Source organism: Bison bison, unplaced genomic scaffold (genome assembly GCF_000754665.1).
Source record: "Bison bison bison isolate TAMUID 2011002044 unplaced genomic scaffold, Bison_UMD1.0 scf7180017864508, whole genome shotgun sequence".
In the NCBI taxonomy this organism is placed as follows: Eukaryota; Metazoa; Chordata; class Mammalia; order Artiodactyla; family Bovidae; genus Bison; species Bison bison.
In genome coordinates this window covers 12141268-12158340 of record NW_011495064.1, presented here as the reverse complement: position 1 = coordinate 12158340, position 17073 = coordinate 12141268, and the positions used below count along the sequence as shown (strand labels likewise).

General features: G+C 41.8%; 1 protein-coding gene across 1 annotated transcript in view; it reads right to left on the bottom strand.

Annotated features, from left to right (window-relative positions):
• The window catches only part of SFXN5 (sideroflexin 5), a 133288-nt gene that overhangs the window by 69601 nt on the left and 46614 nt on the right, over positions 1–17073 (bottom strand). The gene's annotated exons all lie outside the window — the stretch shown is intronic.

The window sequence follows — 17073 nt, the reverse complement described above, 5'->3', positions numbered from 1 at the left end:
CACGACTGAGCAACTGAACTGAACTGAACTGAAAGGGTGTGTGCTCAGTCGTGTCTGACTCTTTGAGACCCCATTGACTGTATCCCACCAAACTCCTCTGTCCATGGAATTTTCTAAGCGAGAATACTTGAGTGGATTGCCATTTCCTCCTGCAGGGGATCTTCCCAACCCAGGGATCAAACCCACATCTCCTGAATTGGCAGGCGGATTCTTTACCACTGGTCCACTTGGGAAGCTCCATATTTAAAGGCCTTAAGTGTTTTAACAACACAAGTAGGGAAATTTATATATTATCTCTGGGCCCCCATGAAGCAAAACCTACACTATATTTAGGCTATTGAATGAAACATAGATGTCTAATAAGTATTTGTTGAATGTGTGAATGAATGAATAAATACATACATATGACCAAGTCTGGTTACGTTAAATGTGGACCCATTATTCCCAAAGCCCAAATATCACCTAAGACCTAGACCCAATGACTTTATTCTTTTGGCTTATGTCCAGATTAATTGCCTGATCTTGACACTGACCACATCTTAGACTTCAAGGATTCATGTGTGTCTGTGAGATTTACCTTTTGAGTGCTTGTGTGAAAAATAACATCTACCAAGTGCTGCTGCATATGGAAAAAATGTGCACAGCCATCCACATATTGACTTATTTATTATTCCTGTAGATAAAATGGCTCTTTGGCAAGAATTTCTGTAAGGAACAAGTATAAACATTCAATTCTATGCAGTAAATCAAATTCTAGACATCCTTAGCAGCATTAGTAAATCATGTTTTAAACATTAAAATGTTTTAAAACAGTGAAATGCATACACATTTATATTTATTGGCCCATATCAGTTTGAATAAAATTATATAATGTAAAGCCATTCCATAGCACCAATGAAGGATTGTCTTATGATATTTTTCTCCCCCAAGTAAGATCCCAACTCGATTTTTCTTCACAATGACAGCTTAGGGTGCTGGAGTGAGAATCAGGGACCTGGGGTCTCAGCTTTGGCTCTATTCTGGTGTGGTCTCCAGCAGAAGGCTTGCCCCTTTGGGGTTCTAGCTTTCTTCCCTGTAGGGTGAAGAGGTGACCTTGGATTTCCTATCTCAACTTAAATTCTATTCCCAGAGTCCAAGTAGTAGGTATGAAGCCAATACAGATGGTTCCATTGTCTGTAAAAGGGAATTTTCCCACCAGTCCTGCCAAGAAGGAACCCCAGGGGACCCAGGATCTCCTCCTAGTGCCCTAGGCAGGAGCCAGACCATAACGAGGAAGCTGAGCCTAGAGAGGCCAAAGCTGGGCAGACAAGTGAGCCCACGAGTGTGTGGTATGCGTGTGTGTGTGTGTGTGTGTGTGTGTGTGTGTGTGTACATTCTCCTACCCTGGGATGTACATGTACGTATGTGTATGTCTGCCGGCCTCCTGAAGCCCAAGGAAATAAAAGCTATTTTCCACTGTTGGGAAACACATTCCCTTAACCCACCGGTTTACATAACACAGGTGTGTTATGAACTACATTGCATTCTCCCCCTCGGTTCCCTTTGCACCCCCTGAACTGCGCTTGGGTCACCAGGACCATCATAAGATGTGGCCCATGGGACTCACTGTATTTACCAGACAGCTGTTGTCCAGGACACTCACTGTCCATTACATTGGTCCCCTTTATGAATCCTCTTGGAGGAAATTTTCTGGTTTCAGGATCAGAAATTTATACTTCTGAACATCTGGTTTGCATCTATCTCATAGACACAGGGCATCCAACTGTGTCCCTCTTTGCACTGACTGTCAAGATGTCCAGGCTGGGTCTCCACAACCCACATCTGCCAAGGAGACAGACCACACTGCATGTGTCTTGTGTGAAGCTGGACTTATACCTTTATTTTATCTTTTCTTCTCTAACTTTCCTTTTGTCTCATTTTCAACTTACTTGTTTTTTCTATGGCATGCCTTTTTTATGTGATATTGAGTTATTTTTCAGAACAAACCTGCTAAGTCACTTCAGTCGTGTCCAACTCTGTGCGACCCCATAGACGGCAGCCCACCATCAGGCTCCGCCATCCCTGGGATTCTCCAGGCAAGAACACTGGAGTGGGTTGCCATTTCCTTCTCCAATGAGTGAAAAGTGAAAAGTTAAAGTGAAGTCGCTCAGTCATGTCAGGCTCATAGCGACCCCATGGACTGCAGCCTACCAGGCTCCTCCATCCATGGGATTTTCCAGGCAAGAGTACTGGAGCGGGGTGCCATTGCCTTCTCCAGTGGCACCCCACTCCAGTACTCTTGCCTGGAAAATCCCATGGATAAACCTAAACTAAAGCAAATTAGTACCCAGTCTATGCAATACACACACACACACACACATACACACACACACACACACAGTGTAACCAGTGCGGTTTTCATCTGGTTGGCCAATCTGACCAGACTCCTGTCCCAAACTCCTGCACAGGCTGGGCACCTGTGCCTTGGCACACTTTCTTAAAGAGATAAATTAATCGATTGATTTCACCAAGCATTTTTCCTTATGTCACTTTCAAGATCTTTATTATCACTTTGGGGTCCGAACAAAATAAAGATTACTTTCTATATTCTACAAATGGGGCAACTGAGGATTAGACAAATTCAGTGATCTGCCAGAGGCTTCAAAGCAAGCTAGAGGGAGTCAGGTCTCTTGATTTCTGGCTTGGGAGCCCCACCTCTCTAGGGCTTCCTTCTCAAAGCTCAGCTGCCTGAGTACAAGGGAAAAGTCATATTATATGCCCATTTTCGAGCATCTTCTATGCACTGAGCTCCATCAGCTTCCGGAGGAGCCTACCAGAAGACTTGAATATATAGCATCGAACCACAATAAACACAAAGACCAAACAGGAAAATGTATGGGGATGTCTTCTATAACTCCTGGGCATGGAAATGACTAGATGGTTTAAACAGGTATTTAGATGTGTGTAAAACTGATAAGTTCTCACATCCAAGCAGGAGGTGAGGAAAAGAGAGGTCTGGTTATCTGCCAAAGGAGGTGGTAGGCTGGAGCTGAGGTGTGCATGCATGTGCTCCTGGGAGCAGGAACAGCTGAGAGATGAGCTTCATTGGAGGCGGTTTAGGCAATCAGCAGATGGGAGTCCAGGGAGGGTGAGGTGAGAAGGCAGCAGAACACCAAGCCACACTGGCCAAAGGGGACGCAAGGGAGCCATCTGAGGCCGAGGCAAGAGGAACCGGGACCCGCCTTCCAGGTTCCTACCGTGGCTGGTGGGGCCGCAAGCACGCGGTGCCAGCCCCGCTCCCTATTAGGCAACACGCAGCACCATCTGCACAATCCCAGGAGCAAGAGCAGATATTTTATAACTTCCTTTTTTCTTTTTAAGTCTAAATTAAAAATAAATGTTCCTTCAGTTCTCAGATGTATATCTCTGGTGCAACCTGCCCACATTCCCTCACGCTGCCCTTTCCAGAACACGGCAGGGGAAAGGAGGAAAGAGATGAATAGAGAGAGGGAGCCAGTCCGCCGGCTTCAATGCCAGTGGATGGCACCTCTTCCAAGACGGAGACGCTTCAGTGTGGCCGCTCAGCGGGTAGAGAGCCCAGAAAGCGGCTGGGACCAGGGAACATGAAGGAGAGCCGACAGCCAGAATTCCCAGCCTGCACCCTATCTTGTCGCAGGACCTCGGCCAAATCGCACATCCTATCTTTGCTCCCATTTATAGTTCATAACACGACTGGGGTCCCCTCCACGGCTCCCGCCCCCTGGCAGCTGTCCTCTCTGCACATCTGTCTGCCTTTGCTTCCTCTTCCCCTTGGGTGGCCGGCCACAGGCCCTCGTGACCAGTGCTCAGGCTCTGGTGGTGGGAGGAGCTGGACTCCAATTCTGGTTCTTATATGTAGTGGCTGTGTGACCATGCACAAGTAACTTGAGGTCTTTGTGCCTCTGTTTTTTCATCTGTTAAATGGGGATGGTCGTGGTACGTCTCTGGATGATCAGGAGAAGTGAGGCATGGCAAGAATCGGGCACGGTGTTTGGAACGGAGCATGTGCTGCCTCCCCGCCCCAGGTGTTAGGTGTTAGTATCGTTCCTCTCCTTCTATCTCATTCTTTTCTAGTCTTTGCTGTTCTCTCATGTCTCTGACCTGCACAGTCTACATTACACAATTGAGCAACATTTAGTCCACAAAAAGTAGTGAGCTCCTGATGATAGAATCAGGGCTTTTCTCTCTGATGTTCCCCAAAGCACTCAGCACAAAGTTGGGCCCACAGCACACACCGGAAGAATATTGCTAACTTATCATTAAGGACATTAATTCATTCTTGGCCAAGGAAAAGATCTATGATGGATTGTGACAATGACCACCATCATCCATCTCTTTCTTACTCCTTTTATTAAAGTCTGATTGCATGAGGCTGTCAGCCTTTGAAGAGGGGGCAGTTTGAGTTTGGCCCCTGCATCATACCCCTGCGAGGGGAGGAATTTGTTTCCAAGCTCTTGGTATTGCTCTGGCCAATGGCATGTGGGAGGAAGTAGCAGTGTGCCAGTTCGAAACCCGGCCTCAGAGACCTTATTTATGCTGGCCCTCTGTGCTCCTAACATTGCCAAGAGGTGACACGCCCTGACTAGTGTTCTCATTCATCCAAGGAGGATAAGATGTGAGGAGCAGAGTCCAGCCTGGTTGAGCTGACTCCCAGTTGACCCCAGACCTGCAGTGAGAAGAAAAACTGCCTCAATCAAGCCCAGTCTAGAGCAGCCAAACTCCCGGGTAACTGCAGATCCCTAAGAATGAATGCTATGGCTGCCACTGCAATTTTGTGGATGTTTGTTACACAGTACTACAGTAGCAATAGCTGATTGATACAGGGATTATTTCATATAAAGAGCGAATATGCTGTCCTTCCTGGGGAAAATTCTGTACCTCTACTAATGCACCTGTACCACCACTAATGTCTTCCCTAGTGATGCTGCTTCCTGAGCAGCCCAGCTTGTCAACCTACTCCAACTGGTGACCATTGGCCCAGTTCTGGGGCCACCCTGGCTGGTCCAGAAAGAAGGGAAGTTTGTAACTGAGCCTCATCTCAGGACAGAATGAGGAACAGGCCGATTGTACCCCTATGCAACTGGCTCACAAGAAAAACCACAACTTCACTTCAGCCCTCCACCTTCAGAGTGTTCTAACCTCTGCAAAGAGAGGAGGTCTCAGCGTGGGAGACAGGCACCAAATATCCCTGTCTGCTTGGCCAGAAGTGGGGCATGAACAAGTGAAGACAAGGGCAAGGCAGCAAGTCTGCGGGTCACAGTTCTGGCCACTGTGATACTGGGACTCAGAACTGAGCAGCCTCCCACCCCTTGGGCTGGCACTCGTATGAAAGTGATTCAAGTGATAAGAAAAAGAAAACTTTAAATGTATAAAAACAAATTCAAAGGGGAAACAGGGTGTGTGTCTAAACAACTGAGTGGTGAAATTTAAGTCAGGGGAGACTACAGGGTACAGAATCGTCTTGCTTGGCAGGAGAGTGGCAGAAATACTAGCCCTGCCGCCCGCCACTCCATCCTCATTTGGCTAGTCCCTCCTCACCCTCTGGGTTTCAGGTCAGTTGTCACCTCCTCCAGGAAGCCCCCTCCAGCCCTCAAGATGACATGGGTCTCCTGTCACACACTGTCTCAGCACCCTGCCTGCCCTCTTTGCAGTATTTATCTTGGTAGTAAATATATGTTTAAAATCTGTCTTCCTTGAGAGCTTCCAGATGCTTCAGAGGGATGAGACCACATAACATTCACTTCTCAAATACCCGGGAGTCCTCGCCGGCAAAGCAACAGTTCTTTAACATCACACGCTTCTCCTCCACACTGATGCGTTCATTTCTAAAATGTTTCTCTTCATTTTCAAAAGACCTTGCATGGGCTCTGGTACTCAACAAATTGCCTGCTTTTTCCTTCGACTTTGTCTCCATCTTCTGATCTCTACAGCTAGTAGTCTGAAAAGTAACACTCGGACGCATTAGGGGTGCCGCTATTTAAAGCAGCCCAACCATTTCAAGAAAATATCTTTTATCAAATGAATGTTTGTCCCTGACTGGTCCATTCCAGTTTAACTGAACCCCACCTCTTGGATGGTATAAACTAAGCCAGAGCTGCAGTGAGAAGCAAATCAGACACCAGCCATTTTGGTGTCTGATTACAATGGCCAGGAAGAAAATTGCGGTTGGGATTGAAATGTGTGAAAAAGTGGAGTCTGGGATGAAGAGGGTTAGGAGATGTGAGAAAGGCCCTGAGACTCAGCCAAATCCTCACGTAAGTGGACCCTCCACGGTCCACCCGTCCTCCCCACGGAGAGGATGTGACTTATACCAGCACCTTTGCAGAAATGGGGTTTCTAAGTTTACATGATCATCTGCAGCATTAAAATGAAAGGGTTCAGAGTAGATAGGGCTCCTCATGTCCCAAGAAAATATCAGGTTTGAATGTAACCTGAGACCTCTGAATTCACTGACAGGATGCTCCTGGTCTGTCCTCCTCAGCCTCCCAGCTGGATATGAGGGGTTTCAGCCTTGAGTAGCGGGACTCCCAGAATGACAGGAGAGAGGAGAGAAGGACGGCAGTGTCAGGGAGCTCAGGATCGAGGAGGGAGACATACAGGCTGCCTGGGAGAACCTCAGGCTCGCTGCCCTGAGACATTATGGGGGCCAAGGGTAGAGGCTGGCAGCTGGAGAAATGCAGAGAGGACAGGATGGGGGCCCACACCCTGGCCCTGCCTCTCCCAGCCATAGGTGCCCAGAAAGCACAGGGCTGCATATTTCTTGAAGGAAACCTGAGGACTTAGATGCCAATTGTCAGAAGTGATCACAGTTGCTGGGGGTCTTTCTGGGAAGGTACCTGAAAAAGGGGAGCCATGAACTGCACCCGCCTTGGGAACTGCCTTGGTGCACTGGCTTAGCCGCCATGCTTATGTATAAATTGGGATCTCTTTGCCACACATCAAAGGGGGAAAAGTTTCCATCTTCAAATGTTAAGCTTAAAATAAGACACTACATGGGTGCCAGTAGATCTGTGAAATCTGCTGACTAAACTGGCACCAGCTTCTGGGAGAAAACCAGCTCGTTTCTCCTGAGCTCTGGGAGTGAGCAGGATAGGGGCAGGGTTACTCTCAGGCAAGGTGGGAGCAGCATGGGTGGGGGGTGTCAAGTCAGGGATGCTCACCTGGGAAGGAGGTAATTTGGGTATTACTTCCAGAAGCATCTTAGCTAAGACACCTGCCAGCCTGACTCACCCCTTCCCTTTATCACTCAGGGACCCAGTTCCTAGCACATTCGCTGGCACCCCATTTCTATTTTGGTAAGCATTTTAGTGGTTTCTGCATGTGTATATTTCTTACCCATTCTATCAGAGCAGGGGCTTCCCTAAGGCATGGACTGGAACCTTCACTCCCCTTCAGCCCACGCCCTTACTGAGATGATCAGTGCTCGCGGGAGACAGCAGGGTCTTAGGAGAGGTGATGTGGCTGGTGGAAGCCAGGCCAGGGGTTGAAGTGCCCAGACAATCACAGTGCTCCCTCCTTACTGGGCAAGGTGGTGGCCCCAAGAAGGGAATGGGACCAATGAGTCTTCATGTTGCTTATCCACACCAAAGTGCCCAGATAGAAGGCCACAGGTTCTCCACAACCAGCGGCTCCTCCTGGGACCTGGCCTCTGGTCCAGCTGTTCTGAATCCTGGGATACAGCTACTTGGGGCTAAGAAGTGAGTCTCACCTAGGGAGGCTAGGTGAGTATTGTCATTTTGCTCCAGCTGCCACTGAGACCATCCCAGGTCATGTTGCCCATTAATCCCAATCATGTGTTCATACAGAGTGTCAGAGGCTAGGATTCCTATTCTCACATCCTACACATTTCTTTGCAGAGGGATGTTTGCTCCAGGCTGGGAGGGACTGGTCCTGGTAGGACATTCAGTGTCTACTTCAGCAGTAAAGCCTTGAGCAACATGGGAATCAGCACCACTTTCCTACAATGCCTACAAGCCCGTAGTGGCCCTGGGGTGATTGATTTGTCTTAGGAAGAGGAGAGAGAGGAAAACTATGGGCGTCCTCAATAACACTTGCGAACTAGAGAGAGTGTGGACATCCCTTGGGTTGGCTAGATTATACCAGTTGATGGCAGCCATTAATTTTGAAAGGGTCCAGTTGACCTATGAGGAATAAGCCCCAAACTCAACTTCTGTGGTTTGAGAGAGACGATATTGCCAAATGATACAGCTCTTTATTTTTAAGCATTGATGGAATATTTATTAAAAATTATTATGGAAGATCCTTGTTTGACCACCTATAGCTATTCTTCTCTTCTTTCTCACTAACAAATCCCTATAATTGGGGATTGACTATATATATCCAGCTGATTTCTAATGTAATGTAAACAAAACTGTTGTGTGACACTCTGAAGAGGACTACTTAAAGGAAAGTGACTCACATAAGAGGTACATCTTTTTAGTTCTCCCTTCTTTCTCCTCCCTGGGATGTAGATGTGATGACTGGAACTTCAGCAGCCATCCTGGGCTATGAAGTTACTGACACTAGAAGCCAGCACTGAGAATGATGTAGAAAAGCAGAAGTCTGGATTCACAATGACTGTGGGTTCTGCCTATCTCCAAAATTCTTTAATCTGAGAGGGAAATAAATTATTTTGTTTAAACTAGTATTGTTTTGAACTTTTTGTTATATACAAATGATCCTACTTCAATAATTTCAAAGTTATTTCAAAAATAAAAATATAGATCATTGTATGAAAACATATTAGACATAGCCAAGTACCTGATATACTCAGAAGCAAAGTCAGAATCCTAAAGAGTTTTTCATTAGAAGGAAAGAATGAGAATAAATAAGAATAAATTCAAAGCAATAAGTTAAAAAAAGCCAGCCATAACAAATCAAAGAGGAAAAGTGGATATTATGAAAATAAGAAATGAATAAATTAGAAAATAAAAACAGAAGAATTGATAAACACATCTAAGAGCTGATTCCTAGACACAACTCTCAAAAATCCAGTTATCTTAATAAAGGAGATGGAGGTGAGAAGTGAGGACAAGACTCAAAGCTCAATCCTAGGAAAGACCATTATATTTTAAGAATCAATATTTAAAACTTTTCTACCAAAGACACCAGAGAGTAAAGAAAGAATGGTTAGGAGAAGAGATTTGCAATATATATAATTCAAAGGGTTAATATTCAAATATATAAGGAATTGGGGAAGGAAATGGCAACCCACTCCAGTACTCTTGCCTGGAAAATCCCATGGACAGAGGAGTCTGGTAGGCTGCAGTCCATGGGGTCGTTAAGAGTCGGACAAAACGTCACTTTCACTTTTCGCTTCCATACATTGGAGAAGGAAATGGCAACCCACTCCAGTATTCTTGCCTGGAGAATCCCAGGGACGGCGGAGCCTGGTGGGCTGCCGTCTATGGGGTCTCACAGAGTTGGACATGACTGAAGCGACTTAGCAGCAGCAGCAGCATATAAGCAATACTTACAAATTAATTAGAAAAATATAGTCAATGGAAGAATGGACAAAGGATGTTAACAGCTAATTCATAATAGAAGAAATGTGAATAGTCAATAAATATATGAACAGAAGTGACATCTTTTGTTGTTCAGGGAAATTGTGCATTGCCTTTTACACAGGAAGCTCAGTTTCTGGAATGGGCCCTTAAGAAATCCTCATACTTGTACAAAAAAAGCTTTATAAGGATTTTCCCACAGCACTGTTATTTCTAATAGAAAATTATCAGAAACAATCTAAATCCATCACTATGGGAGAGAATGTTACTCAGCAGGAAAAATGGAACGAGGAGGGAAGGAAGGAAAGAGATCTTTACATAGGCAAATTGCTAAGTGTAATTAAGCTATTTGTAGATAAATAAGTATATTTTTGTATTTTTAATGGAAAAAATACAAAACAAAACAAAAATTTTAGTGATGATTCATATTTATGCAAATACCTAGGAAAAAATCCTGAAAGTTCACATTAAACTTCTCACAGAGGTTACTTCTGTGAGCAGATTTGAAGTTCAGGATTGTCAGAGGAACTTGAATATTTTTTTGCATTGTTTGAATTCTGAGTTGAGAGAACATATTCATGTATTACTTGTATAACTTTAAAAATATTCTTTAAAAAATTCTTAGTGATATTTTTGAATTCCAAAGAACATATTCATGTATTACTTGTATAATTTTATAAAATATATGGAGAAGATTTTTTTAATCCTAAGTATATTTCTGCACTCCAAAGATAAAGAGAAAAAATACCAAAAGATCCCAAAGGGAATGGGGGAGGTTTACCTATAAAGAAAAAGAGAATCAGGCCAACTATTGTTCATGTATAAGATGGAAAAAAAATCATTTCAGATATGCAAGGACTCAGAAAGTATTGCCCACACACTCTTAATATTATTCAAAAAAGTACTCTAGCCAAGCATAGAGAACACACGCACACACACACACATGCAGCCTAAATACTTGTGAAGTTTAATATAGGTGTTAAGGAAGGGTTCAAAAAGCTGGTGAGATTCCAGACTATATACAAAATCTGGGCAAGTGTATATGAATGAAATGGTATAAAACAGGGTAAGATGGTGTGCTAAAAATCTCTTCCTCTATGAGTAGGATTGGGGAGGTCCTATTTCCTATTCAGTTATTGATATTGATAAGGCAAATACAATGAAATCTCTCTATAACACATTACAGGTGAATGGTAACTAGAGAGGATCAAGATGCTCCCCTTCCAAACTACTTAAGAAACAAAAAGGACCAATAAAAATTCAGTCTAGTATAAATCAGGAAAATAAATGGAAACAGTAACAAACTTACTACTGGATGGCTGGGATAAGTGCTCACAATAACCAGTGGCAGAATAAATATGAGTAAGTTCCATTAATTATTGACGTTAAAGAGTTTCTCAAAGTGGGTTAGGAAAAAAAGTAGAATTCAGTTCAGTTTTGTCTACAAGAGACATATACACAGAAATATCACTCTACTGAAAACGTGTAGGCAACAATTTACAAGTTGAACAAACAAAAAGGGAATAGAAATATTAACATGAGATGAAGTAGAATTCAAGACAACGATATTCAAAGAAACAGATATTTCGTGTGTGTGTGTGTATGTGTACATCTGTGAGACAAAGAGAGAGGTGGGAAGGTGGAGATTATAACCTCAAGAAGATAAAAATGTCATGAACCATCCAAACCCCACTGCACTGAAATACACACAGCAGCAACCATGAGAAATGCAAGGAAATTAAACACACACAGTTATGGTGGGAGAGGTTTATAATACTTTCTCAGACTATTTCAGAATAATGTAGAAGTTTCAGGGAAACTACAAACGGATAGAGATGAGAATGATTCCTGAACATGCTGATACATATTTAAAATACATGCATAAAATGAAAGATTTCAAGTGTACAGAGAAGTCCAGAGGATAGTATAATGAACAGCCACATACTGCCAAATCTAATTATTTTGTTAAATTTTTGTGAAGATTTTCTTTTTAAAAGATGAAACATAAAAGATACAAGTGAAGCTCCTCCTGTTCAGCTAGACCCCACTGCCGCTCTCTCCAGAGGTACGTAGTATCATGAATCTGTCGCTGAGTGTTCCCGTGAATGTTTGTATGACTCCATGAAAAATATACCCATAAATATATATTATTATATATTATGTTATATATTAATATATAGTATATATAATATTGCTTTATGTATTAAAACATTACATAAATTACATCAGACAGTATTATTACTCTGCTACTTTTTTTTTCATTCATCATTGTTTTTGAGATTTATCAGTACTGACAAATGTAGCCCTGTTCATTTTTTTCTTTCCTGTATTAAGTTTTCTAAAGTATGACTAAATCATGACTTATTTTTCCATTCTCTTGTTGATAGGCACTTCAGTGGTTTCCTTTATTTTGCTGTTATAAACAGTGTTGCAAGTATTTTCTTTTCATATAGAAAGTGTTTTGTGTATGAGGTGAAATCTAACTTTATTTCTTCTCCACATAGGTAGCATCATTTGTTAAAAGGTCCATCTTTTTCTCCACTGAACTGTCAAATATCAAGACTCCATATGGGTATGGACATATTTCCAAACTTTCTATTCCACTCCAATGACCTATTTGCTTATCCCCAAACCCAAACGAAAACTCAGTTGGTAAAGAATCCACCTGCAATGCTGGAGACCCCAGTTTGATTCCTGGGTCGGGAAGATCCACTGGAGAAGGGATAGGCTTCCCACTGCAGTATTCTGGCTTGGAGAATTCCATGGATTGTATAGTCCATGGGGTTGCAAAGAGCCAGACACGACTGAGTGACTTTCACTTTCACTTTTATACTGCTTCCTAGAGTGACTCTCTTGTTACCACATTCTTGAAAATTGTCTTGGCTGTTCTTGGCCTGTAGCCTGTTCATTAATTTTTAGTATCAATTTGTTAAGTTCCATGAAAAATCCTGTTATTTTGATTGGAATTATATGCAATATAATTTGAAGAAAATGAGTGTCTTCATGATTACAACTACTTCTACCCAAGGTGATATATTAATCCATTTATTTAGTTGAAGGGTTCCAGTGGCCTTCAATAAAGTGCTGTAAGTTTTTCCATAAAAGTCTTGCATATCCTTTCTTGAATTCATTTTGGATAATTTATTTTTTCTTGAATTTATTTTGGGTAACTTATCATTCTAAGTGCTATTTTAAATGTTTTTTTTTTTTTAATAAAAATCTAAATGTTTGCTATAGGCTTATAGGCAGACATTATTTTGCCAACAAAGGTCCGTCTAGTCAAGGCTATGGTTTTTCCAGTGGTCATGTATGGATGTGAAAGTTGGACTATATAGAAAGCTGAGCACCGAAGAATTGATGCTTTTGAACTGTGGTTGGACTTCCCTTGGACTGCAAGGAGATCCAACCAGTCCATCCTAAAGGAGATCAGTCCTGGGTATTCATTGGAAGGACTGATGCTGAAGCTGAAACTCCAATACTTTGGCCACCTGATGTGAAGAGCTGGCTCATTTGAAAAGACCCTGATGCTGGGAAAGATTGAGGGCAGGAGGAGAAGGGGACGACAGAGGATGAGATGGTTGGATGGCATCACCGACTCAATGGACATGGGTTTGGGTGGACTCCAGGAGTTGGTGATAGACGGGAGGCGTGGCGTGCTGCGATTCATGGGGTCACAAAGAGTTGGACACGACTGAGCAACTGAACTGAACAGAACTATAGGCATATAGCAATGATTTTATATATTTGTCCTACATCCAGAAATCTTATAAAATAGTAGTTCCAATAGTTTGCCTATTCTCATGAATACTTGTGTTTATTCCTTTCCAATCCTAATATTTTTCATGTCTTATTCTACTTGTTAGTCTCTTAGGAAAATGACGGATAGAAGCTCTATTGTCAAACATTCTTACTCTGTCCCAGACATTAAGATTTTACCTTTATTTGATTCATCTTTAAGAATGGTACTTGCAACAGACAACTCAATCAAATAATGGGTGGAACTCAAGAGGGAGGGAATATATGTATACTTATAGCTGATTCACATTGTTGTACAGCAGAAACCAACATAACATTGTAAAGCAATATCCTCCAATTAAAAAAAAATTAATGGGTGGAAGACTTAAACAGATATTTCTCCAAAGAAGACATACAGATGGCCAACAAACTCATGAAAAGTTGTTCAACATTGCTCATTATTAAGAAATGCAAATCAAAACTACAGTGAGGTATCACCTCACACTAGTCAGAATGGCCATCATCAAAAAAATCTACAAATAATAAATGCTGGAGAGGATGTGGAAAAAAGGGAACCTTCTTGCCCTATTGGTGAGAATATACATTGATACAGCACTATGGAAAGCTGTATGGAGCCTTACAAAACTAGGAATAAAACTACCATATGACCCAGCAATCTCACCACTGGGCGTATACCCTGAGAAAACAATAATTCAAAAAGACACCTGTGCCCTAATGTTCACAGCAGCACTATGTGTGACAGTTAGGACACGGAAACGACCTAGATGTCCATCAATAGATGAATGGATAAAGAAGCTTTTATACATTATGTTGCTGTTGTTGTTCAGTCGCTAAGTCATGTCCAGCTCTTTTGTGACCCCGTGGACCGTGGCCCACCAGGCTCCTCTGTCCATGGGATTCCCCAGGCAAGAATACTGGAGTGGGTTGCCATTTCCTTCTCCAGGGCATCTTCCTAACCCGGGGAGTGAAGCCACATTTCCTGCATTGGCAGGTAGATTCTTTACTACTGAGCCACCAGGGAAGTCCCACAATGGAATGTTACTCAGTCATAAAACAGAATGAATTTGAATCAGTTAAAGTGAGGTGGATGAACCTACAGCCTATTATACAGAATGAAGAAAGTTTGAAAGAGAAAAACAAATATTGCATATTAGCGAATATACATGGAATCCAGAAAAATGGTATTGATGAACCTATTTCCAGGGCAGGAGTAGAGACACAGACATAGAGAATGAACTTGTGGACACAGTGGGGGAAGGAGACGAACTGAGACAGTAGCATTGACATATACACTATCACATGTGAAATAGCTCGCTGGCAGGAAGCAGCTGTCGAGCGCAGGGAACTCAGCTCAGTGCTGTGTGATGACCTAGAGAGCCGGGATGGGGGTAGGGTGGGAGGGAGGTTCAAAAGGGAGGGGACGTATGTATACTCAATGCTGATTCATGTACATCAGAAACCAACGCAAAATAGCAAAGCAATTATCCTCCAAATAAAAAAATGTTTTAAAGAATAGTACTTGCTATGGGGTTTGGTGGTTTTTCTCTTTTTTGACAGATATTCTATTAAGTTAATGAACTTCCCTTCTAGATCTAAATAATCTTTTTTTAATAATTATAAATGGAGTTATATTGTATCAAATGATTTTTCTGTATCTAAGTTATCATTTCTCCTTCAATTTGTTAAAGTGATAAACTACATGAATACATTCTCTAATGTTACCATTTTTGGTAAATATTATATGATATATTGCAATACATTGCTGGATTCAACTTGTTATTATTTCATTTAGACTATTTATGTATAATTTCATAAGTGATATTGGCCTAAAATTTTTCTTTCTTATATCTACTTACTTGGTATCGGTCTCAAAGTGCCTCATAAATGAATTGGGGAACATTTCCTCTTTTTTATTCTCTTTAAAGAGTTTTTTAAAGATTGAATTTGGCTATTCCTTTAGTGTATTCACCTGAAAGATCATAGGAGCCTAGTGGTAACTTCTGGTTTGTTTGTTACTTCTTTGGTGCATACATTTTAAGCAACTGATCTAATTTCTTTCTCTTTACAGGTCTTTTCAAATCCTGTATTTCATCTTGTTAGGCAGCTTTTGGTAATCTACACTTTTTTAGAAAAGTATCCATTTTTTCTAAGTCTTCAAATTTACTGCCTCAGATTGCTCAATGCATTCTGATCTTTTTTTTTTTTCTCTAATCTTTTTTTTTTAACTTTACAATATTGTATTAGTTTTGCCAAATATCGAAATGAATCCACCACAGGTATACCCGCGTTCCCCATCCTGAACCCTCCTCCCTCCTCCCTCCCCTACCCTCCCTCTGGGTCATCCCAGTGCAGCAGCCCCAAGCATCCAGTACCGTGCATCGAACCTGGACTGGCGACTCGTTTCATACATGATATTATACATGTTTCAATGCTATTCTCCCAAATCTCCCCACCCTCTCCCTCTCCCACAGAGTCCATAAGACTGATCTATACATCGGTGTCTCTTTTGCAGTCTCGTACACAGGGTTATTGTTACCATCTTTCTAAATTCCATATATATGCATTAGTATACTGTATTGGTGTTTTTCTTTCTGGCTTACTTCACTCTGTATAATAGGTTCCAGATTCATCCATCTCATTAGAACTGATTCAAATGTATTCTTTTTAATGGCTGAGTAATACTCCATTGTGTATATGTACCACAGCTTGCTTATCCATTCATCTGCTGATGGGCATCTAGGTTGCTTCCATGTCCTGGCTATTATAAACAGTGCTGCAATGAACATTGGGGTACACGTGTCTCTTTCTCTTCTCGTTTCCTCAGTGTGTATGCCCAGCAGTGGGATTGCTGGATCATAAGGCAGTTCTATTTCCAGTTTTTTAAGGAATCTCCACACTGTTCTCCATAGTGGCTGTACTAGTTTGCATTCCCACCAACAGTGTAAGAGAGTTCCCTTTTCTCCACACCCTCTCCAGCATTTATTGCTTGTAGACTTTTGGATCGCAGCCATTCTGACTGGCGTGAAATGGTACCTCATAGTGGTTTTGATTTGCATTTCTCTGATAATGAGTGATGTTGAGCATCTTTTCATGTGTTTGTTAGCCATCTGTATGTCTTCTTTGGAGAAATGTCTATTTAGTTCTTTGGCCCATTTTTTGATTGGGTCATTTATTTACTGGAGTTGAGCTGTAGGAGTTGCTTGTATATTTTTGAGATTAGTTGTTTGTCCGTTGCTTCATTTGCTATTATTTGCATTCTGATCTTTTAAACTTCTATTATAGCTTTAATTATTCTATCTTTTAGTCCTAGTATTGTTCATTTGTATCTTCTTTCTTTTTTCTTGCTCAGTATTGCCAGAAATGACTATTTAATTACTCCTTACAGAAAAGCTACAAATTTACCCTTAATATATATTTCCAACAATATCAAAACACATATGTACAAGAGTATCTATTCTTGCGTTATTCATACTGGCAAAATAATGGAAACAATCTAAATGTCCATATGTAGGAAAATACTGGAGTGGGTAGCCATTCCCTTCTGCAGGGGATTTCCCGACCCAGGGATGGAACTCAGGGTCTCCCACGCTGCGGGCAGTTCTTTATTGTCTGAGCCACCATGGAAGCCATGTAAGAAAATAGTTGAATAAATTATGGGACTTCCACATAGCATATTGTTATGCAGCTATTTTTAAAAAAAAAAAAGAATGAGGAAGATCTCTATAAACTGATATACTGTGATTTCCAAGGTATGTCATTAAGTGAAAAAAACATTAGACAAAAGGGTTATATAGTA